We start from the raw sequence: 27,283 nt of genomic DNA on the forward strand, positions 1-27,283 counted from the left end.
CAATATTTCAAGAGAATCCCCAAATCCACATAGCATATGAAATCTCCAAGCTATTAAAATGCTCTTGAAACTGCCTTTGCAAAAGTTATAACAGAAAATGATGACAGTGACAGAGATCTGATCTAACCAACCCTCATGGTGCCTTTAACCTCCAAGCTGCCCTTAGGCATTTCTGGGCTTGGGCCAAACTAATTTTGGGAAAAATTTAATTTATAGTTTAAATGATAATAGCCCTTCCCCAAAACTGAACCATGTCTGTAAAGTTAGCAAAAGACTTCCAGGTTAGGAGGATGAGAGGAGCCTGAATTCTGCCAAGGTATAGATATAAATAATTACCAGTCATTATTCTGGAGCTCACAAGATTTGCAACTTCTCCAATTACTCCTGTAGATGAAATCACTATTGTAGAACCTAAAATTGGCTTTTTGAGATGTCTTTTCAGGTTATTGTGTCTCTGGCCACCAATGGTGCACCAAGGATCATTTTCTACACCTCTATGATTGAATGCCCAACCAACCAGCAACACCCATTTCCTTGCCTGCCAAACCATCCTTGAAAAATCCTAGCCCCTACATTTTCAGGGAGGCTTATTTGAGTAATAGCAAAACTCTGGCCTCTCACTCAGCTGGCTCTGCGTGAGTTAAACTCATTCTCTATTGCAGCTCCCCTGTCTTGGTAAATTGGCTCTATCTGGGCAGCAGGCAAAATGAACCCTTTGGGCAGTTTACACTCTCACCTTAAAAAAAGCCAACAAACAAACAAACTGAAAAACAATTTCTGCAAATACCAAACAAAACTGTATTTGAGCCTCCTTTTTTTTTTTTGATGGAGTCTCACTCTGTCACCCAGGCTAGAGTGCAATGGTGCAATCTCGCCTCACTGCAACCTCCGCCTCCTGCGTTCAAGCAATTCTCCTGCCCCAGCCTCCCAAGTAGCTGGGACTACAGGTGTGCACAACCATGCCTGGCTAATTTTTGTATTTTTAGTAGAGATGGGGTTTTGCCATGTTATCCAGGCTGGTCTTGAACTCCTGACCTCAGATAATCCACACACCTCAGCCTCCCAAAGTACTGGGATTACAGGCATGAGCCACCACTCCCGGCCACTTGAGCCTCATTTAACCCAGTGATGCTCAACCAGTTGTGATTTTTCCTTAAAAAAAAAGCCAACAAACAAACAAAATGAAAAACAACCTCTGCATGCACCAAACAAAACTGTACTTGAGCCTCATTTAACACAGTGATTCTCAACTGGTTGTGATTTTCCCCTAAAGAGACATTTGGGGATGTCTGGAGACTTGCTTGTTTGTCACAATTGGGAGCAGGGGATGCTACTATGATCTGGCCATGGATGCTTCTAAATATCCTACAATGGACAGGACAGCCTCCACAATGAATAATTATCCAGCCCCAAATGGTAATAGTGTCAGAGTTGAGAAACCCTGGTCAGAGACCAAGTTCTGATCTCTGGTTTAAAGGGTTTTTTTTTTTTTTTTCCCCCCACACAGCAAAGTCTTCCCTAGATCTTATTATCCCCTCATGGCTATCCTCTGCCAGAGACGCCATGATGGTATTTATTTGCTTCTCATTTGGTTTGCCTTGTTCCAGACCTGAGTTAATTCTCACTAATGCTGAAGGTCTTGAGTTATACTTGCAAATCCAGCTTAACGTTCAAGTGTATAAGAAACAGAAACAATTCAACTCCAGTCAATAATGTAAACAAATCCTGGTTTAGATAAACCCTATTACCAAGCTGAAGTGGCCCAGGGCACCTCTGCTACTGCTGATTAGCGTAAATGCTAAACACAAACCAATTAACACACTCTAAGGCTGCTTATCTCCTGTCACTTAGTGTGGAAATGAAGCCCAACACTAAATACACATATTGATTTAGCCATTAAATCCAGCATCACTCAAAATAAAACTCATTATATTATTGAGCAAAAACAAAGTCACCTTAGTTTTCAGGATGGGCTATATTATTTAAAAATTTCACTTTTACACTTTTCCATTGATTTCCCAAACTGGCCTGAGTATCTCCTCCTACTGCGGATTTTTGCTAGCTCTAGGACAAATCCAGAAAGTAGAGTTTTGCATTCACTTTAACATGATCTTTGCTTTTAGTGCTAAAAGTGCACACATATGTGAGAATCCTTTTCCTTTAAGACACTATTTTAGCTTAGAAGAGGAAATTTAATGCTTGGAAGAAAGGTTATTAAATGGAAAGGTGAACTAGGATATTAAAACAACAACAAGTACAAAAACCACAGGCAATGTAATAAAAATGGGTTAACTCTGAACATTAAGCATAGGCACTGATTCAATGCATATGGAGACAAAATCCAGAAATATCTTTCCAGTTCAGGCGTAAACGAGTGACCGAGGAGTCTGAGAAAATGAAATCATAAAAACCACTTCAAATGGGTGCTTTAATTTATTCTTCATGAGGTACCATGTGTCACATCACACATTGCCCATTCTACCATGATGGCAGTCATCATATTTAACCAAAATGATTTAAGTCTCCCCAGTTGGAAACTGAGCCCCAGTGAAGACTTTATCTTATTGAACTTCATATTTCCATAAGCCAGCCCAGGATATGGGCATGGGGATGACACTATTGCATATGTGTAACACAGAGACATTGGCCTCTAGCTGTCTTATGAAATGCTTGCTTCTAGAAGTGCCTGTAGCATTTAAGTGCCTGCTTCTTGTGTTGTGTTTTTCCATAGATTTCATTTGAGGGCCCTTTTACCTTTATTTCTGATTGATAGGGTTGCACTTTAATGGACACATGATCTTAACCCTTGTAAATCTCTCCACCAAATGCTCTCCTTACCACACCATCTTGGTAGAGTACTTAAAAATAGGTTCATTTATCAGCAGCTATTAAAACACAGTTCTGGTGTGCTACAGATCAATGTTAGGGAAAAAAAGTGTACCTGCTGCTCAGAGAAGTGCATACAATCCACAGTATTTTCTGTTTATCCAACACACATTACTGCTGGATATCTGTTATACTCAAGAATATTATTTGTCAGGATGGCAAGAACAACTGCCTTAAGAAAACCTTTTTCAGGGACTTAGGACTACAAGGTGGCACGAACTGTGCATTTATCTCCTTTCCCTCTAAAAAGATCACTGAAACGACTGTAAGTATATGTCAAACAGTAGAAATACACATGAACAAACAGAAGTAGAGAGGGGACAAGAGTAGGTGAAGAAATGGACTTGGCAGGATGGGAAAAGTTGGGATCAGGCACTCACAGTGATGGACACCAAAATGAGGAATGCAAACCTGTTCCAAAGAAACATGGAAGACCCAGGACTTGGAGGTGCCAGGCACCAGCACACAGGGGTAGGCACATGGCATGGTGTTGGTTGAAGTCTACTTTTCCCATCCTGCAAGGCCAAGAAATTCCTACTTCCCTGACTCCAGCCCGCCTTCTCAAGTGCCATGCTGAAACACTCCAACATGAAAGACATGGAAACAAACACAGCTCTTGGCTCCAAAACAGAAAAATGATCACTCCAGTTTATCCACTGACCATAGTGGCCAGTTCAGGGCAGCTTTTTAACTTAGTTGTTCTGCCGAAAGTCACAGTTGGAACTTTTGCTGCAAATATTAGGCAAAAGACATAGTCCTGATATACCAGTTTCTGGTGGTCATCTTTCCCCATGGGGGAACTTGCCTGTGAATAATGTCAACAGGAAAGACAGTCCAAAATATGAGACAGGCAGATTTGTGATAGACATTCCTCGAGTACCAGGATCCAACCATCCCTGAAACTCATTATCCCTGGAGAAAATTAGCTAACATTTCTTGAGCAGTTACCATGTGTCAGACCCTGTTCTAAGAGATTTACTTATATTAAATCAATTAACCTTCATTGCAGCCCTATGATGTAGGTATTATAATTATCTCTGTTTACTGATGAGAAAACTGAACAAGCTAAGTAAGTAGTGAAACCAGGATTCTAACTCAGGTCTAGCTGTACAGCCTGCAAGTTAAAACATTGTATTATATAACCCCTGGCTGTTAGTTCTGTGAGCCAATATATTCATTTAAGTCAATTGGAGCTAGATTTCCATCCCTTCTATCTGACAGAGATTTAACCAATCTATGTCTTGTCTACCCAACATTACTGATGAGAACCTGTCAAGTATGTCAAAACTATTTGAGGAAAAGGCAGAAATTGGTGCCTTTATACGCCCTTCCCCTGTGACTTGTTTTCAAATAAAAAAAATTGTAAGAATGCATCTTGGAAGCTAAAGTTTTTTTTTCTTGAAACTTCTGGAGGGGATGACAAATATCAAATACTGAATAACCCAAACTTTGTGCTTTTTCTAAAATCTACATTTTCTTTTCCTTCCTTCCTTTTTTCCTTCTTTCTTTCTTTTTTTTCTTTCTCTCTCTTTCCCTCCCTCCCTCCCTCTCTCCCTTCCTTCCTTCCTTTCTTTCTTTTCTCTCTCTCTCTCTCTCTCCCTTCCTTCCTTCCTTTTTCTCTCTCTCTTTTTCTTTCCCTCTCTTTCTCTTTCTTCCCTTTCCTCCCTTTCTTTCTGTCTTTCTTTTTACTATTTGACAGTGTCTCGCTCAACCACCCAGGCTGGAGTGCAGTGGCGCAATCATAGGCACATCCTTCCACCATTTATCTGGATTTGTCAGCTAGTCAGATTTCCGGTCAGCAAGGAATTTGAGTGTCAACCTCTTCCCCTATTTCTGGTTTATTTCCTCTATAATAAACCAACTAGAACTTGGTCCAACGATGCCCCACTTGGCCTCATCACATATATTTCCATTGTGAATATCTGTTGTCTCAGGTGCTCTGGGGTAATCCATTAAAAAAGTGTTCCCAGAATCTTAAGTTAGTATCCCTCTCTTTGTACGCCCTTACGTTTCCTGAGTAATACCAGCCATTCCCAAAACATTAATGACCACCTCCGCAAAAAACGATCCTCAGAATTCTTCTGAATACCACCTCTGTAATTCCAATTTCCTACCAAATATGTGAAACTGAAAATCCTATAGAACCATCAATGGTCAAACAATTCATTCTCTTCCATGCTTCTCCAGAGTTCCCTATTCACCTACTCCTCTACCTATGTTTTATTTTCACAGAAGGCATTATCATCCACTCAGGATTCTAAAGCAATGTGACTTGTTCATCTTCCTTGCCCTGGCCCCCATGTTCAATTAGTTACCAAGTCCTGACAAGTCCCACTTTAAACACCTCTCAGATACATCCTTTCTTGTCTTCTCGTTATTTCTTGGCTGAGCTATTGCAATACCCCCCTAAATATTCTTCCCCACTCCAGGTTGTCTCCCTCCCAAACTGCCCTCTCCATTGTAACCAGTGAGATCTTTCTTCAAAAGACACTGACACTTCAGAGCCTCAGAGAAAATGCTACAGTAGGTGCAAACACTGAGGAAACCCTTTGTCAAATTTCCTTTAAAATGCCCTCAAAAAACCCAATGAAAGAATGATGTGAAATCTCTGCTAACAGGATAAAATCAATTGCATTCTGAATCAGGGATGATTTATATTAATTGCAGTGTCTTTCAAAACAGACTTAAAACATTATTTATCATAAGCTTGTTGAAAAACATCAATTACCTTTTATGGCCTATAAGATAAACCCAAATATTTTTTAAGCTTTGTATTTGTAAATAATTTCAAACTTACAGAAAGGTTGCAAGAATAAAGTAATACAAAAAAACCTTTATATGTTTTATCTAGATTTACCTATTATTAACATTTCATTAAAGCCAAATACTTCATCATTTGCCCTTTATGTATATTCTCATAGACATGCATGCATTTATTTTTCAGAGCCATTTTAGAGTACACTGCATATATCCTGACCTTTTACCCCTAAATACTTGTATGTATTTTTTTATTATACTTTAAGTTCTGGGGTACATGTGCACAACGTGCAGGTTTGTTACATAAGTATACATGTGCCATGTTGGTGTGCTGCACCCATTAACTCGTCATTTACATTAGGTATTTCTCCTAATGCTATCCCTCCCCACTCCCCCTACCCCACAACAGGCCCCAGTGTGTGACGTTCCCCACCCTGTGTCCATGTGTGTCCAAGTGTTCTCATTGATCAATTCCCTCCTATGAGTGAGAACACGCAGTGTTTGGTTTTCTGTCCTTGCGAGAGTTTGCTCAGAATGATGGTGCTCAGAATGATGGTTTCCAGCTTCATCCATGTCCCTACAAAGGACATGAAACTGGCTAGCCATATGTAGAAAGCTGAAACTGGATCCCTTCCTTACACCTTATACAAAAATTAATTCAAGATGGATTAAAAACTTAAATATTAGACCTAAAACCATAAAAACCCTAGAAGAAAACCTAGGCAATACCATTCAGGACATAGGCATGGGCAAGGACTTCATGACTAAAACACCAAAAGCAATGGCAACAAAAGCCAAAATAGACAAATGGATCTAATTAAACTAAAGAGCTTCTGCACAGCAAAAGAAACTACCATCAGAGTGAACAGGCAACCCACAGAATGGGAGATGTTTACCCATCTGACAAAGGGCTAATATCCAGAATCTACAAAGAACTTAAACAAATTTACAAGAAAAAATCAAACAACCCCATCGAAAAGTGGGCAAAGGATATGAATAGACACTTCTCAAAAGAAGACACTTATGCAGCCAACAGACACATGAAAAAAATGTTCATCATCACTGGCCATCAGAGAAATGCAAATCAAAACCACAATGAGATACCATCTCATACCAGTTAGAATGGCGATCATTAAAAAGTCAGGAAACAACAGGTGCTGGAGAGGATGTGGAGAAATAGGAACGCTTTTACACTGTTGGTGGGACTGTAAACTAGTTCAACCATTGTGGAAGAGAGTGTGGTGATTTCTCAAGGATCTAGAACTAGAAATACCATTTGACCCAGCCATCCCATTACGGGGTATATACCCAAAGGATTATAAATTATGCTGCTATAAAGACACATGCACACATATGTTTATTGCAGCACTATTCATGATACTTGTATGTATTTCTAAGAATGAGATGCTTTTCTATAACCACAGTAGTTATCCTCTTTGTTGAATTTAATACTGACTCAAACTTTTGTCTACTTTACCATCCCAATTCCAATATTGTAAATTGACCTAAAATATGACATAAATTTGTCATAAAAATTATGTCATAAAAATTGACTAAAATAATGTCTTTTATTGCTTTTTTTTCCCCTCTAGTACGGGACCCTTTGAGAATCAGAGATTGCACTTCATTGCTATGCCTCTTCAGTCTCCTTTAATCTGGAACATTTCCACAATCTTTCTTTATCTTTTATCACTTTGACATTTTTGAAAAATACGGTAATTCTTTAAAAAACAAAACTTTCCCCAGCTGGGGTTCATCTGATGTTTTCTCATGATTAGATTTAAATTAATGGTTACCCAATGGAATACCACATAAGTAATACCCTGTCCTTCTCAGGGTGAGACATCTATGAAATTCACATATTTACAATGTGGCATTCAATGCCCTTAAATTTTGGCTCTTCCTAGAGTATACACACTCCTTTTGATATTCCTTATTGAACCTTGACTGTCTGACCTCCCAAGGACCAGCCTCTTTAAAAGCTGTTTGCCTGTCCAATAACCATTCCTATGAAGGACATACCTTTCTCCCTTCCTTACTAATGCTACTCAATCCTAGTGGCTTGCATGGAGCAGATCCCACTTCTCTGGTTTCAAGGATATCATTAAGGACCAGGGCTGGCCAATATAAGTCCTTTGTTTCCTTAGTCACGGAAATGCAATCAAGGATAGATACATATTCCAAGTTTTGCCATCCTGGACTTTCTTTGGTCCTCTCAAGATAGATCTCTTTTCTTTGAGCTCTTTTAATTATGAAGAGCATATATATTTGAATCTGTGGAGGTAGGGCATTTTATCACAATGTAGAGAGATCGTTCTGAGAATGTGGAAAAACTTAGCTATAATTTGAAGTGCATGTGAGAGGGAGAAGAGAAGAAGAGATAGCTGATGATGTCATTTAAGCACCTGATTCCAGTCATGCCTGAAGCCTTCATTGTTCATGACTTCTTAGTTGCATAAGCTGGTAAATTCTTCTGTTACTTAAGCTAAAATGGAGTGTCTATGTCTTACAAATAGCAAGGGCTTAATTTTCATCTCTTTTATCTGAGCTGTGTTGCTGAAGCCTCAGCATGATAACAGATTGGGCAAAAATACAGATAATTACTTTTCAACATGTACACATTTATCTACAGAACAGAAAAACATTTGTTGGATTCTAAACTCATACATTGCTGTACAGACTGTTAAACCTTGCTCATGAGTGGTCTAACAGGAAAACAGACATATATATATAACCATTCTTATATATATACAATACATATATACAATTATTTAAAATTGTACTTTAATAGAAAGTACAATGTGAATTTTTGAGAACCCATAGTATGTGTCTAAAGTAGTCCTCAGAGGAAAATTCATAGTTCTAAATGTTATGGATTTTAAATTACATAAATGAAAATAAATCAATTATATTTAACTTGAGGACCTACAAAAACTAACAAGATATATGGCAATTTACAAAGATAAAAGCAAAAATTACTAGATTACAGAATAGAAAAAAAAGTAGTTGAAATGATCAGTACAACCCCAAACATAAATGATTATATTTTCTGAGAAAACATCTGCTCATAATCAAGAAAATAAGAACAAAATTCAAATGTGTAACATTGAAATGAAAATGGAGAAATAATCTCAGATACAGAAGCAATCCCACAGCTAACCCTAGCAGCACCAATGTGCAGTGAAGAAAAACACACCCCATTCTCAAGTCATTTTACTGCCAAATGCTAAAAAAATACAATGATGAAATTAGTACTACAATATACAAAATCACTACAAAAATAAATGGTGTCCGTTAGAATTAAATAGTGGACAACCTACCTCATCTGCCTAAGGTGAACCTACGCCTTTTGCATAGGTTCTAAGAATACTGCTCAATTTTATGTAAATTAATAGAAACTCAAGATGAAATGGATTAGCTAGGGAAAATATAAATAATCAGAACTGCCAGAAGAGATATTTTAAAGTCTAAACACATTATTTATTATAAAAAATTAAAAATAATTTTAAAACTTAAAAAAATACATTCCCAGAAAGCTTCAGAAGTGAATTCCATCAAACCTTTAAGAAACAGAAATGCTTATGTCATTTAACCTGTTATATGGCATTCTTCCAAAGCACAGCATAATAACTGCTCAAAGAGAAATATTGAAAACTTATATGGACAGTTTAGCAGGGACATTTTGCTAGTTCTCAAATTTTGACTATGAATTCATCAAATGCAGAAGAGAGGAAAATTCATCCCAGGAAGTGAGAATTTTTTAGCAAGTCTTAGAAGTATGAATACATAGATAAACTATTCATCAAATGGTATAAGCCTGGGAAAAGTGAAAAAAGAAATAAATGATAAGATCAATAATGGAAAATACTCTGATGATCTGGAATGATGGAGCTAATTCTAAAAATACCTAAATATGGCACTAAAGTTTCATAGTTAAGGCCAGGAAAGTAGTCACACCTGTGATAACAGCTATTCAATGACTAACTCAATATGACTCCAAAGTGTGATATGGTTAGCAAAAATGTGAAGCAATCCTTAGTAACAGAAGTATACTACCTAGAATGAAGATGATAATCTCTCTCTACACTACTGTATCCAAATGTACTTTGATACTGTGCTCAGTTTTATAAGAATATTCTCTCTTTTTTTGAGACAGGGTCTTGCTTTGTTGCCCAGGCTGGAGTACAGTGGCGCAATCTCAGCTCACTGCATCCTTCACTTCCCAGGCTCCAGTGATCCTCTCACTTCAGCCTACTGAGTAACTGGGACTACAGGGACTACAGTAGGTGCATGCTACCATACCTGGTTAATGTTTTAAGGTTTTTTGTTTGTTTGTTTGTTTGTTTTGCTTTTTGTAGAAATGTGGTTTCACTATGTTGCCCAGGCTGGTCTCGAGCTCCTGGTCTCAACTGATCCACCCTCATCGGCATCACAACATGCTGGGATTACTGGCATGAACCATCACGCCTGGCTGAATATTCATTATTTAAAAAGACAGAAAAGATATCTGGAGGAAGACAAGGATAATGAGGAGCCACTTGGTGGATTCTTCTGTTTTGCCTATCCCTATTCTTTAGGGAATAATTTATTTCTCCTTAAGGAAGCATTTACTCCCCATTCTAAGCCCATCTTAGGTCTCAAATTCAGCCAGAGCGTGGGGCACTTGATCCAGGAAGGTCCAATCACAGTCGTTAATCCTTCTGGAAAAAGTGACTAATTTGATTTTAGGTTCATGATAACCAAATCAAGTTAGGACTTCAGTTGGAACTACTGGAAACATAAAACACTTTCCGCTGAGGTTGCTGAGTTGACAGGTGGTAAATCCAGGGTTAATAGGGACATCATGACCATGAAGCCAGTGAAAAATTATCACAAATAAGAGATGAAAAGATATAGGTTGTTGATGCCATTGAATGAGAACCTTGGTTCAGTCTTTCCTGAAGTAGTCTGAACTTTTCAGTTACGTGAATCTACAAATGCTCTTTAACTCATTTGAGTTCAGTTTCTGCCATTTGCCCACCAAAAGATTTCTAGCTAATTCAGCATCAAAAACATGCTGTATGAAAAACGAATAAAATAACTGTTGATTTTGAAATTAAAATGACACATGGAGATCCTGACAGCTCTCTTTAAACTCTTAAACATTACTTCACTGAAATCAGAAACAAAGCAAAGGATGACCTGCATCAATGGTATTATTTTGCAATTTTCTGGAAGTTTTATAAAATATAATAAGACAACAAAAGGAGAAAACTTTTTTTTCTCTTTGTTGATATTATTGTAAGTCTAGAACTTACAAGAGGCTCCAGTTAAAACCCATTTTATTTTGACAAAGTGTCTGGATGTGAGATAAATATACAAAAATCAATACTTTTTTAAATCAAGCACTCACTAGCTAGAAAAGGAAAAGAAATATTTTATTCATAAACATGATAAAAGCTAAACATACTTAAAATGCATTAAACCTCAGAGACATGGGACTTATGTAAAGAAACCTATAAAATTGTGTTAAGAGTACCAATCAAGATATCAATAAATGGGAAGATCTATTATGTCTATGTATGGGATAATTTAATGGCTTAAAATATCAATTACATCAAAATTATCATATTAATGCAATGTAATTTTAAATAGAATCCCACATTTTTGTTAATTTTATAAAATAATGCTAATTTTAATGTAAAAGAATAAGTTTCCCCAAATAGCCAAATAGAGAATAATAGTGAAAAATGACTTGGCTTGGCAGATATTAAAACATACTATGAAATTACCATAAAACAGTAGACATGGATGACATGTGAATAAATAGATCAGGGGAAAATTAACCTTGAGATAAGTTGCATAATATAAGACAATTGTGTATATAATAAAATGACAGTAACTAAAGCATAGTTTTATTTAATAAATCATGCTGGCACAATGGCCTATCATTTGGTAAAAAAATAATAATAAAATGGAGTCCATTAACTTATACTATATATTAAATTTCAGCTAGATTAAAATCTAAATGTAAAGGAAAAATGAGACAGTTAAAATCCTAGGTTATAATTTAAAATTATATGCATTTGTCTAGATATGTAAAGCATGCAAAATACCCAAAAGCTATAAAATTTTCTCCTAGCAATCTAACTTGTCCTCAGTCTTACCCTGGCCCTCTGGTGGAGGAGGAAGGGTACACAGAAATCACATTTAACAAATGGAGGATCCTGAGTCTAAGAAGATATCAGGTATAGGGCTGTCACCACCAATGCCTGCAGAGAATTGCTACAATCAACAATTAGAAGGTGCTTTGGTCTCAAATCTTATCTGGTTTCTCATTGCGTTTGCTAGTTTTCAGCCAAGGAAAGAATTTCCTGTATTATTATTTGTACTGATTATCTCCTGGTCCATCTTATCTACAAATGCTACGTGTTTTTTTGTTTTTTTGTTTTTTTCCAAGGAGGAAGAACAAAACAACTGAAGTGAATATACTTCTTAGCAAGGTGACACACAGTCGCTGTTCCAATACACAGCCTGGTGAGTTTGGAGAAAATGGAAGTGAAAGCATCAGAGAAAGACAGGGATAACAACTCACGTTTATTGTTTACCTACTATGTGCAAAGTACTTTCAACATCTCAACTAAAAGACAACCAGAGTAAGTATGTGTTTTTATTTCTCCCTTACAAATGAGGAGACTAAGGTTCAGCAAGTCTAAATAACTTGCTCAAGATCACTGTAGTAGGTATCCTGATGGGTTTTCCTGCCTGTTCTTTCCCTTCCACACTCAGATTTCTTCTTGGGAAACCACTCCACCCCCATTCACAGTTCTTGTGCATTCAGGATGGGCACATGGTTGAGGCACAGCCAATCACTCTGTTTCATCTCCTGGTTGGTTCAGCGATAGGCATGAAACCCTGGTTGCTCCTAGTACAGTCCTTTTAAAGTTTTCAGTGGATTTGTTGGGAAACCAATGTTTTTTCCTCTTGTTAGTTAACCTGGAAGCATAGGGCTGCCAGAGGCCATCTTGTGCACAGAGCCAACCTGAGAATTATGCAGGATAGATAAAAAGCATAACCAAGAGCTGGGACAAGAGACAGAATCTTAACTGCATAGATTGAGTCCCTGGATATAGCCATACCAGCAGCGAATGCTACACTTGGAATTTGCAGATATATGGACCAATACATTCTCTTATTTACTTAAATCAATTCATGTTGGGCTGCTATCCTCTGCACAGGAAACATCTTGATTAATGTTTCACAGAGATAAGAAGCGATAAGGCCAAGATGAAGGCCATGCTTTCTGGAAAAGGACCATTTATCAGCCAGAGGAATAGTACAATTCACAAAAGAACCTGCTGTGATTCCTGACACATTCTCAGCCTGCTACAAACTTTATGTCTTTCATGCATGGGATTAGGGAAGAACATGCTGGGGACATTGATGAAAATCAGTTTTAAATTGTATTGGGAAAAAAAATGAAATCCAGTTCCCAGGGATTTGGCTTTATTCAGTAGGTGCATGGTATTCAGGGAAATGGACATATTGAAGTGAAAAGAAAAATCCATCTGAGTTAAAAGAGCAGAAAGACAGTTCTGGTTCCACCATTCAGCTGTATGTTTTCAGGCAAGAGAGCATAATTCTCTGAGCCTTCTTTCTCTTACTCTTAAGAGATAGAAGAGCTTTCGTGAGATACAAATGAGATTGTGGCTGCTAAAGTACTTACATTTGTTTTAGTTGCAAAGGGCATAATATAGTATCATTAAATGTTGCCGAGGTATTTGGGTACAGTTTAGATTTTCTGTGCCTTTAACAACAACATATAAAAGGTGAGTCTTTAGACTCAGCATTAAAAACAAATAACATATTTAAAGACATAAATACTGCTTAAAAATAAATAAGTGGGATCAAGTTAATTGCATTTACCAATATCAGAAATTAGCCAAAAGGCAGTATTGGAAAGCCAAAAACGGTGACTCATAAATAAACAGTATATATTATGTGCTCTTTACAGTACTGTATGAAATGGTAGGGAATGTAGCTAATATAAAGATGAAATGAGAAAATAAAGAGAATAAATAAGTTATAATCAGATAGAAAAGATACATCTAAAGGATTAAAAATACCAAACAAGACTTTACAGAACAAAATAAAAATAAAAGTGTGAGAAGCAAATAGCAACGAAAAGAAAAAAGTGTTATAAAGCTGAGAGAGTTAAATAAAATAAGGCACTAAGAGGAATGGGGGTGTTATGGACTGAATATTTGTGTCTCCCCATGATTCAAATTTGAAGCCTTAACCCCCAAATGTGATGGTATTTGGAGATGGAGCCTTTGGGATGTAATTAGATTTAGATGAGGTCATGAGGGATGGTTACCCATGATGGGATGAGTGTTCTTCTAAGAAGAGGAAGACAGATTCTCTCTCTCTCTCTCTCCACACACACACACATGCACACACATGCACACACACACACACACAAGGTTATGTGAGCACAGGCGAGATGGAAGCAGTCTGCAAACCAGAAAGATGCACCCTCACCAAGAATTGAATTTGCCAGCACCCTGATCTTGGACTTCCCAGCCTGTACAACTGTGAGAAATAAACGGCTCCTATTTAAGCCACTCAGTTTGCAGTATTTAGTTATAGCAGCCTGAGCTGACTAAGACAAGAGAGATTCCAGTTGTCAGTCAGCAACCCAATCTGACATTTATCAAGTGCATAGTATGTGCCACGTGCCAGGTGTTTTATATCTAGTATCTCATTGGATCCTAATAATCACAGTATGAGTTTGGTATTAACATCCCCATTTTTAAAGAAGGACGCTGAGTCCCAGAGTGGTTAAATGATGAGTCCCAGGTCTCACAGTAAGTAAAAGTGGAACTTAGATAGGAATTCCACTCTTTTGGTTCCCAAAGCTTACCTGCTTTCCCCTACACTTCCTCTAAAAGAAACTAGGGATGCCCCACAGCTGCCACACTCCCACACCTCCAAAGTCCAGTGCTTTCTCTGAGGGTCATTGGAATTTCAAGACAGGATGGATGTGAAGTAAAGGCTAGATGGAGCACAGGGTCCACTCCATATTATTTCAGTAATAGCCCCATTTCTCCTTGGAAATCAACCCCTACCATATTCTCAGGACAGAAACCCTGAATAACACCTCATCCCCAGCTCTGGGGTGGAGCACAGAACCCAGACTCAACCCATCAGCTTATGGCATTCCATGACAACAACGATTGTGATGGAATCCTGGGTGAGCAGGTGAGCCAAGCCTGCCAATCAAAGTCAGCAATTCTAGATTGCAGACCTTTGGTCTGAACTCACAGACAATTAGATTTTCACCCCCATCCTTCATCCCACATCCATCCAGCTGGACCCAAAGTGAAAGGAGGCAGTTCCACAATGGTGGCAGTACACTATGAAGCAGAGACCCTGCCTAAGAATGGGCTCCATTATGCAAGCAAGGCAGAGCTGTGCAGAAAGGAGAGAACAACCACGTCCCAGTGGCATCGCTCCACCCTCAACCAAGCCAAAGCTGCAGCAAAATTACTCACTGCACCATAAAAGTGCTGGAGCAAGTGTGGCTTGGGGTTTCTTTTCCTCATAGCCTCAAATTTACAAACTGAGACACAAACTTGAAGCCTTACATCCCTATTCGAGTGAGCCCTAGAGAAAGCCAACAATGCTTTTCACCCCTAGCCTCAAAGTTTCGCCAAGGAGCTTTGTCTTCAACATGGCACACAGGTGGCACTGTCAGAAGACCTGGACAGCCCTTGCTGGGAGCTCCCAGCATACCCCAAAACATGTGGGCGTTTCCTTTGAAGATTGTATATTTTGAATATGTGCAGAAGAAGACCAAAGATACCCTTCTGTGTTGGTTTCAGTACAAAGAGTCAGATAAGCCTGGATTCAAATATTAGCTTTGTCATATCTTAGACACAACATCCTTGGGAAGTTAGTGGCTTTCCTCTACCTCTGTGCCATGATATATACTGTTTCCTCTACCTGGAATACTCTTCCATCTCCCCCATTTACCTGGCTAATTGCTGCACATCATCCATGTCTCAGCTTAGAACATCAATCTCTCCAGGAAGTCCTCTTTCTCACCCTAAGGTCTAAATCAGTTTCATCTTTTCCAAGTTTCCAAATAACTTCCATTCTTCCCTTGTCCTAACATCAATCTCACTATTATAATCATACGAATCATAATCAAAGGGTAGTCATAAATATCTTTGTTTGTTCACCAGAATACAAACTCCATGAGGGCAGGGAATGTGTCAGAGTATTCATCATCAAAGCCCTAGGACTTAGCACCGTGCACCTGGTAGATACTTTACAAACCTTGCCATTTTCTAATCTGCATAATGGACATAATTTTAGCCAGTCTCATGAGATTGCCTGGAGATTTAATTCTGTAGATAGCCCAGCACATTCCTAGTACCCACTGGGTGCTCCATAAATATTAATTCCCTTCTACTTAATTCACCTTTTCCAAGAAATTTGAAGTATATTCTTTGCTAATCACTAACTTAATCTCCCTGATTACCATTAATAAAGCTAATAAAATCCTCACTATTTCCTCAAGAGACTATGGCAACTCAGGGGTTAATGGTAATCTGTCTCAGTTTGACAGAAATATTTGGCTCACAATCACTAAGAGGAGCTCTTTTTTTTTTCTCTCAGTGGGTGTCAGCACAGAAATAAAGTGATTAAACGTGTTAAATATCATATATAATAAATGGCACCAATATAAAACTTAATGCTCCTAATATTTCCTTTGAGTTGCTACCTTTTGCATTAATTGAAGCAAGAAATGTTCCACTTAGTTAAAATATCTACTTAGTATCCTGCTTATAAACACATCTGCTGCCCGAGTTCCCTGGTTCGGTGGATTTAAATTAGTTGGTATCGATGTTATTGATGATAAGAGGACTTGGAGAGCATTCTGAGGTCCTGGTGAGGCGGGTGATGCTCTGGGTTTCTGTATTCTCCAACAACCATCGAATCAGGGCTCTGTTGAGGACTGGGGGTGAGCTGACTGCAGGTTTTGTAGCAAAAGCTATAAGAAGGAAGATAACAAGCCTTGTGGTGACAGACAAAAAGTCACACTACTTTATAAAGATGCTGTCATCATAATAAATGCCTTTGCTGAAATGAATGGAAACTGCCCTCTTGTGTGTCTAGGGCAGAAGAACATGAAAATCGACCATTGATTATACATGAGACAGTGTGTAGCACAGTGTTAAGGTCATCGGCCTCAAGAGTCAGGCAGGTTTGGGTTTGAATTGAGTTCTGACACACCCTGCATATCCTTGGACATAGCTCTTACTCACTCTAATCTGCTATTTCTTTATCTGCAAAATAGGGATAAAAATAGCCCCTGAATCATGGGTTACTATGAAGGTTAATTCCTGCCAAGTCACTTAGCACAGTGCCTGGCACATGCCAAGTTAGGTATTTTCACTATTGGAATATGTGCATGATGTCACTTAATCCTCACACTCGTCTCTTTGGACATGCATTATTATCCTACTAGAAGGCTCCCTGAGCTGAAACATCTGGGTTCTAAAGCTATTTAAAATGGTCAAAATTCAAAATACTGACAACACTAAAAGTTGGCAAGGATGTGGAGCAACAACCACTCTCATTCGTTGCTGGTGGGAATGCAAAATGGTGCAGTCACTTTGGAAGACAGTTTGGCAGTTTCTCACAAAGCTCATCATTCTCTTACCATATAACCCAGCAATCACACTGCTTGATATATACCCAAAGGAGCTGAAAACATATGTCCACACAAAAAACCTGCAAACAGATGTTCATAGCAGCTAAAGCATTCATTGCCAAAATTTGGAAGCAACCAGGATGTCCTTCAGTAGGTGAATGTAATACATTCAGGAGATGGACTATTATTCAGCACTAAAAAGAAATGAGCTATCAAGCCATGAGAAGATGTGGAGAAACCTTAAATGTATATAACTAAGTAAAAGATGCCAATCTGAAAGTGCTATATACTCTATGATTCCAACTATGTCATTCTGTGAAAGGTAAAACCATGGAAACAGAAAAAAAAAATCAGTGGTTGTCAGGGGTTGGGGATAGGGAGGGTTGAATAAGTGGAACACGAGGATTTTAGGGCATTCTGCCACAATGGTAGGTATATACCATTATATATTTGTCAAAACCCATAGCATGTACAAACACCAAGAATTAACCCTAAGCTAAACTATGGACTTTGGGTTGTAACAAACTGATTACTTTACAGCGACCCTGGTATCACAATGGGTGTCTTTGCTGAATTGAATGCAAACTGCTCTCTTATGTGCCTGAGGCAGAACAGTTTTGTTTTGCTTTTTAATTGAGCATCTATTAATATATGGACTTCGGGTGCGAAAACAAACAAACAGAAGTAAATTAAAATGGAGACTAGACCCAAAGAACCCCTGAGCAGACAAAGTCAGTTAGGCCTCATACGGGACCTTAACTTTGCTTGATTTGCAAACATAGGAAACTTATGTTGAGCTATTGTTTGTAAATGCCTATGTTAAAGAAAAATAAAATGTAAGGCTAACTAATCAGAAGCCACCAACTAATTTATATAGCCAAGGACCTTCCAGCAGGATGGACCAAACGAGGCAACCATGCCACGGAAATCCATCAGACCTTTCCTTTGCTTTACTCTGTGTTTGCCCATAAAGGTCTTCCCATGTATGTCCCCCCAGTGGCATCCCCAAATCACTCCTATTAATAGATTCACTTCATAAATCGCTCTTTGCTCAAAGAAACTCCTTAACCTTGTATTGTGCCTCAGTTTACTTTTGTTACATTAAGTTTAGCCTAAAGCTGCCTCTTTATGTATTGTAAAGGTTTCTCCATACACAGTGAACTGCAACTTAACTGGAGGTGTAAACAGACTGTAACCTACTCTTATGCCAATCACAGAGTTTTGGCAAATCAGAGGTGGCCCACTGTTCAAGCCAGGTTCAAATAAGCCAAACGCTAAGCTGTAACCATTCCGGCTGTTTCTGTCCCTTGCTTCCGTTTTCTGTCTGTGACTTTCCTTTCTCTGTCCAGAAATCTTCAACCACGTCATAGCAGCGGAGCTTTCATTCTGGGAGCTGCCTGATTTGCAAATTGTTCTTTACTCAATTAAATTCTGTGAAATTTACCTTGTCTAAGGTTTTTCTTTTAACACTTTTTTAAACATTTAATTTTTAATTCTTAAAATTTTTTTTTCTTTTATTAAGTTCAGGGGTACATGTGCAGGTTTGTTACATAGGTAAATTTGTGTCATGAGGGTTTGATGTACAGATTATTTCATCACTCAGGTATTAAGCCTACGACCCATTTGTTATTTTTCCTGATTCTCTCCCTCCCTCCACCCTCCACCCTCCACTCTCTGATGGACCCCAGTGTGTGTTGTTCCCCTCTGTGTCCATGTGTTCTTATCATGTAGCTCCCACTCATAAGTGAGAACATGTGCTTTAGTGTTCTGTTCCTACTTTTAACAACAAAAACAAAATAAAAAGCTGTCCCAGAGATAACTTAGCTGTGTCACCTCAGATCATGTGTTCAATCTCTCCAAAGGCCTGCGTTTTCGCCTGGAAGATAGAAATACACAGCCCAGGTGAGGTCACCGTGAATTTAAATGAGGCTATGCAGTAGAAAGCTTTTGGCTCAGAATAAGGGATCTGCCCAGGACCAAAAAGCATCCACAGTCCCACCTGGCTTCAGCTTGAGGGAGGGCATCTGTTTCAGGAGGTACAGCCTAGGAGGAGGTGGGATTTGGAGGTAGGCACTGAGCCAGCACCGAAGGGAGGAAGCCGGAGATGTTTACATTCCTAATTACAGGAAGCAAGGCTTCAGCACAGCCAGGTGTCATTCCAACAGACAAGGTTAATAAGATGTGAGTGGGCCCAGCTGCCACCTCTCTGCTCATGGAAGACAGGCATGCAGACGAAGTCAGATGAATTAGCCAGCAGCCTGGCCACGCTGGTCAACTTCAGATGTCTGGAGACATAGGTTAAAATTCAATCTTGGTCAGGCACTGTGGCTCATGCCTGTAATCCCAGCACTTTGGGAAGCTGAGGCAGGCGGATCATGAGGTCAGGAGTTTGAGACCAGCCTGGCCAATATTGTGAAACCCTCTCTGTACTAAAAATACAAAAATTAGCCAGGCATGGTGGGGCATGCCTGTAGTCCCAGCTACTCAGGAGGCTGAGGCAGAAGAATCTCTTGAACCCAGGAAGCGGAAGTTGCCGTGAGCCGGGATCCTGCCACTGCACTCCAGCCCATGGGGCAGAGTGAGACTCTGCCTCAAAAAAAAAAAAAAAAAAAAAAATCATTCGATCAATCAATTTTGCAGATTCCAAGTTTCTCCCAAAACCTCCTGAAGGTCCAGGTGGGACTCCACAGAATGACACTACTATGGGAACACTGGCGGCCACGTCAGACACTTGGCCACTGGTTCTGAGCACTGTCCCCTTTGACTCCCAAGAGTGAAGTTGAAAAGAGAGAAATGCATGTAGCCAGCAAAGAGTGCCAGCTTCAGAGTCCAAATCTTTGAGTTTGGATCCTATCTCTGCCACATTCAAATTATGCAAACTTCAGCCAGCCATTTATCCATTTCAGAATTCAATTTTCTCATCTGTAATATGGGAACAGTCCCTTTTAGGGTTGCTGTAAGGATAAAGTACTTACAGGCACAAAAAAAATCTAACTCCATAAATAATAAAAATTATTAGAAGGATTGCTTTTTTGTTGTTTTTTTTGAGTTGGAGTTTTGCTCTTGTTACCCAGGCTGGAGTGCAATGGCGTGATCTTGGCTCACTGCAACCTCTGCCTCCCGGTTCAAGTGATTCTCCTGCCTCAGCCTCCCAAGTAGCTGGGATTACAGGCATGCGCCACCACGCCTGGCTAATTTTGTATTTTTAGTAGAGACAGGGTTTCTCCATGTTGGTCAGGCTGGTCTTGAACTCCTGACCTCAGGTGATCCACCTGCTTCGGCCTCCCAAAGTGCTGGGATGACAGGCGTGAGCCACTGCGCCTGGCCAGCAGTGTTGCTTTAATGGGCTACCTGGGCAAGTTGTGGGTCCAGGCATCCATCAATGTGAAGTCCCTGCCCTTGCCAGCCGGCAGATGCTTTAACCAGACCGATTAACAACCTGTTTCTGATCAATGATTTATGGCTTATGTTTCCCTGTTAATGAAATGTAATTGCCAAGCCTGAGATGTAGCGCAGTGGCAAAACAAACTGCCATCTGAAAATTACATCCCAGGTCCCATAAGAAAAGCTACAGCCACATGCTGGAACATCTTATGAGCAGAGTCAAGCACCACCAGGCCTCCCTTTGAGAATCTTGGTCTGTTTGAAGGCAGAGAAGGAGCTCCTTGCCAGTGAATTCTTCTCCATAAAAATTAATGCTGTAACAGAACGCCAAATGGCCTCAGTTAATGTGCTTTTGAATGAGGACTAAATTTTATTCATAAGCATCAGTGTCAGGACTAAAACAACATTTTTATGGACACTGCGAGCATAAGCAGCAGTGCGAAGTCAACCAGGGTTGCCACTGAATTGACTTGTTTCCCCTGGATGTAGCTGCTTAGATAGCAGAGGACTGGACCCAAGAGAGTTTGGGCTTAGGTCACACTTCAGGCCTTCCCTGTTCTGTGATATTGAGGGCAAATTAACTAAAAACTAATGAAAATAAAACACTCGCCTGATTCTCAGTCTTATCACCTATAAAGTGGGGGTGACAATAAACCCAACCTAATAGAAGTGTTGCAAATATCAAGTTCATTGATTCATCCATCCATAAGGCCAGTTTCCATGCCTGGTTCTGGGGATACGGCAGTAATAAAAACAGAAGCCACCTGCTCTCCTGGAACTCACATTCTAGTAGGAGAAGGTAGAGAATGAGTAAGTATGCTGTACATTTTGTTAGGTAGAGATAATTATTGAGAAAAATAAATTAGAAGGAGATTGGGTGATAGAGGTTGCTGGCAATTTTAAATAGTGTGGTCGGAGCTGAGACTAAAACCAAGAGGATGGGTAGAATTTATGAAAAAGAAGGAAAAGAATGAAAACCAAGAACTGCGTCTTAACTAATGTAGGCTTTAAGGGGAAAGGAAGGGCCAGGTATGGTGAGCCATGCCTGTAATCCCAGAACTTTGGGAGGCAAAGGCAGGAAGATCCCATGAAGAGACAGGAGTTTGAGACCAGCCTGGGCTACATAGTGAGACCCCATTTCTACAAAATATTAAGAAATGTCCTGGCATGCTGACATGCACCTGTAGTCCCAGGTAATTGAGAGGCAGAGGTGGGAGGATCACTTGAGCCCAGTGGTTGAGGCTGTAGTGAACCATTATCATGCCACTGCACTCCACCTTGGGCAACAGAGCAAGACCCTGTCTCTAAAAATAAATAAATAAATAAAATTTGAAAAATAATGATAAAAATAAGTAATAAGTAATACATTTTTTAAAGGAGGGGAGGAGAAATAAGTGGACACAAAGAATAGCCAGAGAGTAGGAAGGGAAACAGTCAAGAGCTGCACTGTATTATGGAAACGTAATGGTGAAAATGAACTGAACGTAAGAGAACCCTCTTTCCACCCAAGCTCCGTCTTCCACCATTACCAAGTTTGTGATCTCAAGCAAGCTGCTTTGCATCTCTGGGATATTTTTCGTACCCTACCACTTCACTGGACTCACTCTCTATAGAACTGCAAGCAATCTCCTAATGCCCAAATCATCTCCCATTCTCCTAGCTTCTCTGAAACTCATCCTTCACATTGTCTCAATTCACCTGCATTGAACAACTCTCCAATGCCAGGCACTCAACTGGGTATTTTCATGTGTCAGGTCTCGTACAGTTCCCAATGCAACCCTGTGAGGTAAGCCAGAGATACCATCCTACTTAAACAAGGAAACAGATGCAGAGAACATTCAAGTAACTTGTCCAATGTTGTAAAATTAGTAATTGGTGAACTGGAAATGTCAACTCCGTAGGCTAATTTCAGAGTCAGCACTCTTCATAACCACATTCTACTTCTACCATAAGATGGCCTACATGGTGCTAAGACCACCAAGCCTGAGGCTCAGAGTTTCTCTCTCCAGCGACCAGGCTGAGAGGTTAGAGGAGTTCATCTGCCACACCTTGCCATCTTGGAAGGATCTGAGCTGCTGCTGCAGTTCTCTGTGAAACATTGCGTGTCTCCCTTGGATCAAGAATCACTGCAGGGCTAAAGATAAGAGAATAGATGAATGGGTTAAGAAAATGTGGTGTATATGCACAATGGAATATTATGCAGCCATAAAAAAGTATGAAGTCCTGTCATTCATGGTAATGTGGATGGAACTGGAGGGCGTTATATTTAGTGAAATAAACCAGGAACAGAAAGTTCCTGCATGTTTTCACTTACACAAGGAAGCTAAAAATAGGTGATCTCCTAGAAGTAAAAAGTAGGACAGAGGATATTAGAGGATGGAAGGGCAAGGAGGAAGGAGAGTTAGGGAGGGATGTGTTAAAGCAGGCCATAGGCTGGTATCAGCCAGTGGCCTGTTAGAAACTTGGCCACACAGCAGGTGAACCGCAGACGAGTGGGCATTACCCCCTGAGCTCTGCCTCCTGTTAGATCAGCAGTGGCATTAGGAGCATGGACCCTGCTGTGAACTGCGCATGAGAGGGATCTAGGTTGCCTGCTCCTTATGAGAATCTAATGCCTGATGATCTGAGGTGGAACAGTTTCCACCAGTCCCAGGTTCCAAAAAGGTTGGGGACCACTGTCTTAAAACATACAAAATTATAGTAAGAGAGGAGAAATAAGTTCTAGTGTTCTATAGCACTGCAGGATGACTATATTTACAATAGTAATTACCTCATTTCAAATAGCTACAAGGAGGACCCTGAACATTCCCAACAGGAAGAAATGACACATGTTGGAGATGATGGATATGCAAACTACCCTGATCCGGTACATTGTATGTATCAAAACATCACTGCCTCATGAATATACACAATTATCATTAGTCAATTTAACAAAATAAAAATAAATAAAAAATAAAATAAACTGAAATAGATCTAAACACACACAAGAAATGGTAAAAGAAGCTGCCATGCAACCCCCACAGCCCCACGCTGTCCTTCAATAAACCACCAACCCCGAAATCACTATCTGTGTGAGTCCATGCTTCTGGGTTTTCAGAAACCTGACTCACAGGCTGGTGAATGATGTACCTTACACAACCCGCACTTCACACTTTCATTCATTCATTCAACTCACTTAAACAGAACCAAGCTATGTGTATCTGCCATGGGCTGGGGAATCACAGCTGAGTAAGACAGAGTTGAATCTGGCCTCCAGGGACTCAGGCATCCACCATGAACGATGACACACAGAGGTAAGTGTGACCAGGAAAATAGTAAAAGGATGTTTAGAAGCTTCACAGGAGAGAATGATTACCCAAGGGAGATGGGGTTGCTGCAAACGGAAGCAGAACAGGGGAGAAGAGGATTCCAGGCACAGGGAACATGAATACTGTGTGCAAACCACAGGGCAAGTCTTGCCCTAAGGGTCGTATGCATGTCACCCATTTGATGTCCACACAAAAATCCTGAGATGTAGGTGTTATTATCTTCATTTTATAGCTGAGATTAAGCCTAAGGTCATATTTAGCAAGGGGTCTGTTCCACCTCAATCTGGGACCTGGACACACGTAGGGAAGAGCAAAAAAGATGCTAGGGCTAGAGTAGAAGCAGGTTGGGATGGAAAGTGAGCCTGAAGAAGAAGGCTGGGCTTCTATAGTGGAGGGATCTGAAAGCAACCTCACCTCATTCCCCACCCCATCACTCTCCCTTCATTGCACTCACTCTCCTCCTAGCACTTACCACCATACACACAGTAAAGATTTACTTACTTATTGGACATCACTTACTTCCTTCCACGAGAATGTAGGCTCCATGAGGGTAGGGATGCTACCTGTTTCCTTCACTATTATACCCTCAGCGCCCAGAACAGTGCCTGTCACCCAACTAGTGTTCAATAAATATTTGTTAAATAAGTAAGAGGTTGTTTCAGACTGTGGACTAGGACTTTAGCCTGGAGACACAAGTTTTTAAAGAATTATAGAGATTTTTTTCTTCTTGTTGTTTGAAACAGGATCTTGCTCTGTGGCCCTGGCTGGAGTGCAGTGGTGTGATCTTGGTTCACTGCAGCCTTGAAATCCTGGCCTCAAGTGATCCTCCTGCCTCAGCTTCCCAAGTAGCTAGGACTATGGGCATATACCACCATACCCTACTGGTTTAAAAAAAAAAATTCATAGAGATGTGGTCTCACTATGTTGACGAGGCTGGTCTCAAACTCCAGGCCTTGTCTGGATCCCCTTGTCTCGACCTTCCAAAGTGTTGGCTCACAGCCTGAGCCACTGTGCCTGACAACATTGAAGCTTTTAAACCAGGAAACACCATGGTCTGTTCTATTTTATTAAGAGAGCTGTGGCTGGGGAAGCATTTGGCCCCAGAAGGTAAATCCAGACACCTGCTTGTGACAAAGGAAGAGAGATTGAGGCAAAATAGTCGGGATGATCCTACACAGGTTGCCAGATGGTGCTCTGACTCAAGGCGTTTTAACAAACATGGTCCAACTTTCTTCCTGGGGCTTTTGGAAGGCACGGGGATGGCTATTTGTCAAAGGGAACGATTAGAACGTCAAAGAATTCAAAACCCAGCTGGGTGAGTGAAGGGCAGAGAACACAATGAAGATGGGACCAGCAATTCGTCTCTCTCTCCATCCTCCAGCAGCCGGGGATGCATCCCAGGCCAAGCTGGATGCTCTCTATTCTCCTGGAGAAGCTTTCCCAAAGGTGGAACCTGTTGGTGTAAATGAGGGCCACTGGGCACGTGGACAGAAACCCTGTGCATGTGTGTGTGTGTCACTATGTGAACATACACACACATGCTGCTGCACACGCATACACAATCTCCTAAATTCCCCATTGCAAGTGACTACAGCTGTTAAGGAGGTTTCATGAGGCCAGGGGCCATTTGTTGAGCACCAAATTCATGTTACAGCCACGCAGAGTGTGTTCCATTTGTGATCGGAAATGTAGGTATTCTTGTTACCCCTATTCTCCTGATAAGAGATTGAGTCTCCCAGATCAAGCAGTTCATTTAACAGGTCTTATATTGAGTGTCTCTCATGTGCTAGGCTGGAAATACAATGAAGAGAAATACTCATGTCTCTGTCCACTTAGGCTTATCTAGTCCAAAGGTTTGTGGGACACAAAGGTTTATTCTAAGAACTCCACCATTACATCAGCAGTATGATGAAAAGGTGTAGTGTTCCAGGTGTGATTAATAAGGTAGCCCGAGGAAGAGCTCTGAGCTCAGGTGTGAAATGAGGGCAGGTGTATTAAGCGTGTCTTTCTATTTTGATGCTTTATCTTGGGGCCTTGCCTCTCCAAAAGTAAGCTAATTCCTAAAGATAGCAAATAACTTGCAATTTTCTTTTTTTTTTTTTTTTTTTTTTTTTGAGACGGAGTCTCGCTCTGTCGCCCAGGCTGGAGTGCAGTGGCCGGATCTCAGCTCACTGCAAGCTCCGCCTCCCGGGTTCACGCCATTCTCCAGCCTCAGCCTCCCGAGTAGCTGGGACTACAGGCGCCCGCCACCTCGCCCGGCTAGTTTTTTGTATTTCTTAGTAGAGACGGAGTTTCACCGTGTTAGCCAGGATGGTCTTGATCTCCTGACCTCGTGATCCACCCGTCTCGGCCTCCCAAAGTGCTGGGATTACAGGCTTGAGCCACCGCGCCCGGCTATAACTTGCAATTTTCATATGGAAACTAACCAATCCCAATCCCAAATCCCTGAACTACCTACCTTCTTTTTTTTTTTTCTTTTTTTTTTTTTTTTGAGTTGGAGTTTTGCTCTTGTCCTCCAGGCTGGAGTGTAATGGCGCAATCTCAGCTCACTGCAACCTCCGCCTCCTGGGTTCAAGCAATTTCCTGTGAGATTACAGGCAAGCGCCACCATGCCTGGTGAATTTTTGTATTTTTGTGATTTTGTATTTTGTAGAGATGGGGTTTCACCATGTTAGCCAGGCTGTTCTCAAACTCCTGAACTCAAGTGATCCGCCAAAGTGCTAGGATTACAGGCCTGAGGCACCGCACCGGGCCTCTAAACTACCTTCTTTATGGAACCCTCACATGCCAAGACACTATTCCTCTACCCTAATCATCCTACAGCCAGATACCAGACAATAACCCTTATGGCCCAGAGCCTGCTGAAATTATTCAAATTAGCCAATCCTAAACTTGCTGAGCTGCCTGCCCTGCCTCACCCATTCCTTCCCATGAAAACCACAATAAAAGCACTCACCCATGTTTTCCTCTTGCTCTGTCCACCTCCTGCCTGACCCTGGTGCTTCCCCATAGGGCCCTGAGTGGCGTGGTGTGCTTCCTGTGTCTAGGGATCTGTGAGTGTAAGCATCTGCCTTCATGACAGTCATTTCCTTGTCTGTGTTTTATCATACCTGATTAAAACAAATCTGGGTGCATTTTAAGGCAGCAGGAGTTTTGCTACATGGGCAAGTGCGAAAGTGGAGAGATACCATGGGATGGCGGACAACAAGAAGACTTTGCCTGAATCTTCCTGGCTGGTTCTGCTCAA

At 40.5% G+C, this 27,283-nt stretch overlaps 1 protein-coding gene across 1 annotated transcript in view; it reads right to left on the reverse strand.

The window, feature by feature from the left end:
* HS3ST4 (heparan sulfate-glucosamine 3-sulfotransferase 4) overlaps positions 1-27,283 on the reverse strand; it is a 438,327-nt gene that overhangs the window by 121,650 nt on the left and 289,394 nt on the right. The window lies entirely within an intron of this gene.

This window comes from Theropithecus gelada, chromosome 20, assembly GCF_003255815.1.
Source record: "Theropithecus gelada isolate Dixy chromosome 20, Tgel_1.0, whole genome shotgun sequence".
In the NCBI taxonomy this organism is placed as follows: Eukaryota; Metazoa; Chordata; class Mammalia; order Primates; family Cercopithecidae; genus Theropithecus; species Theropithecus gelada.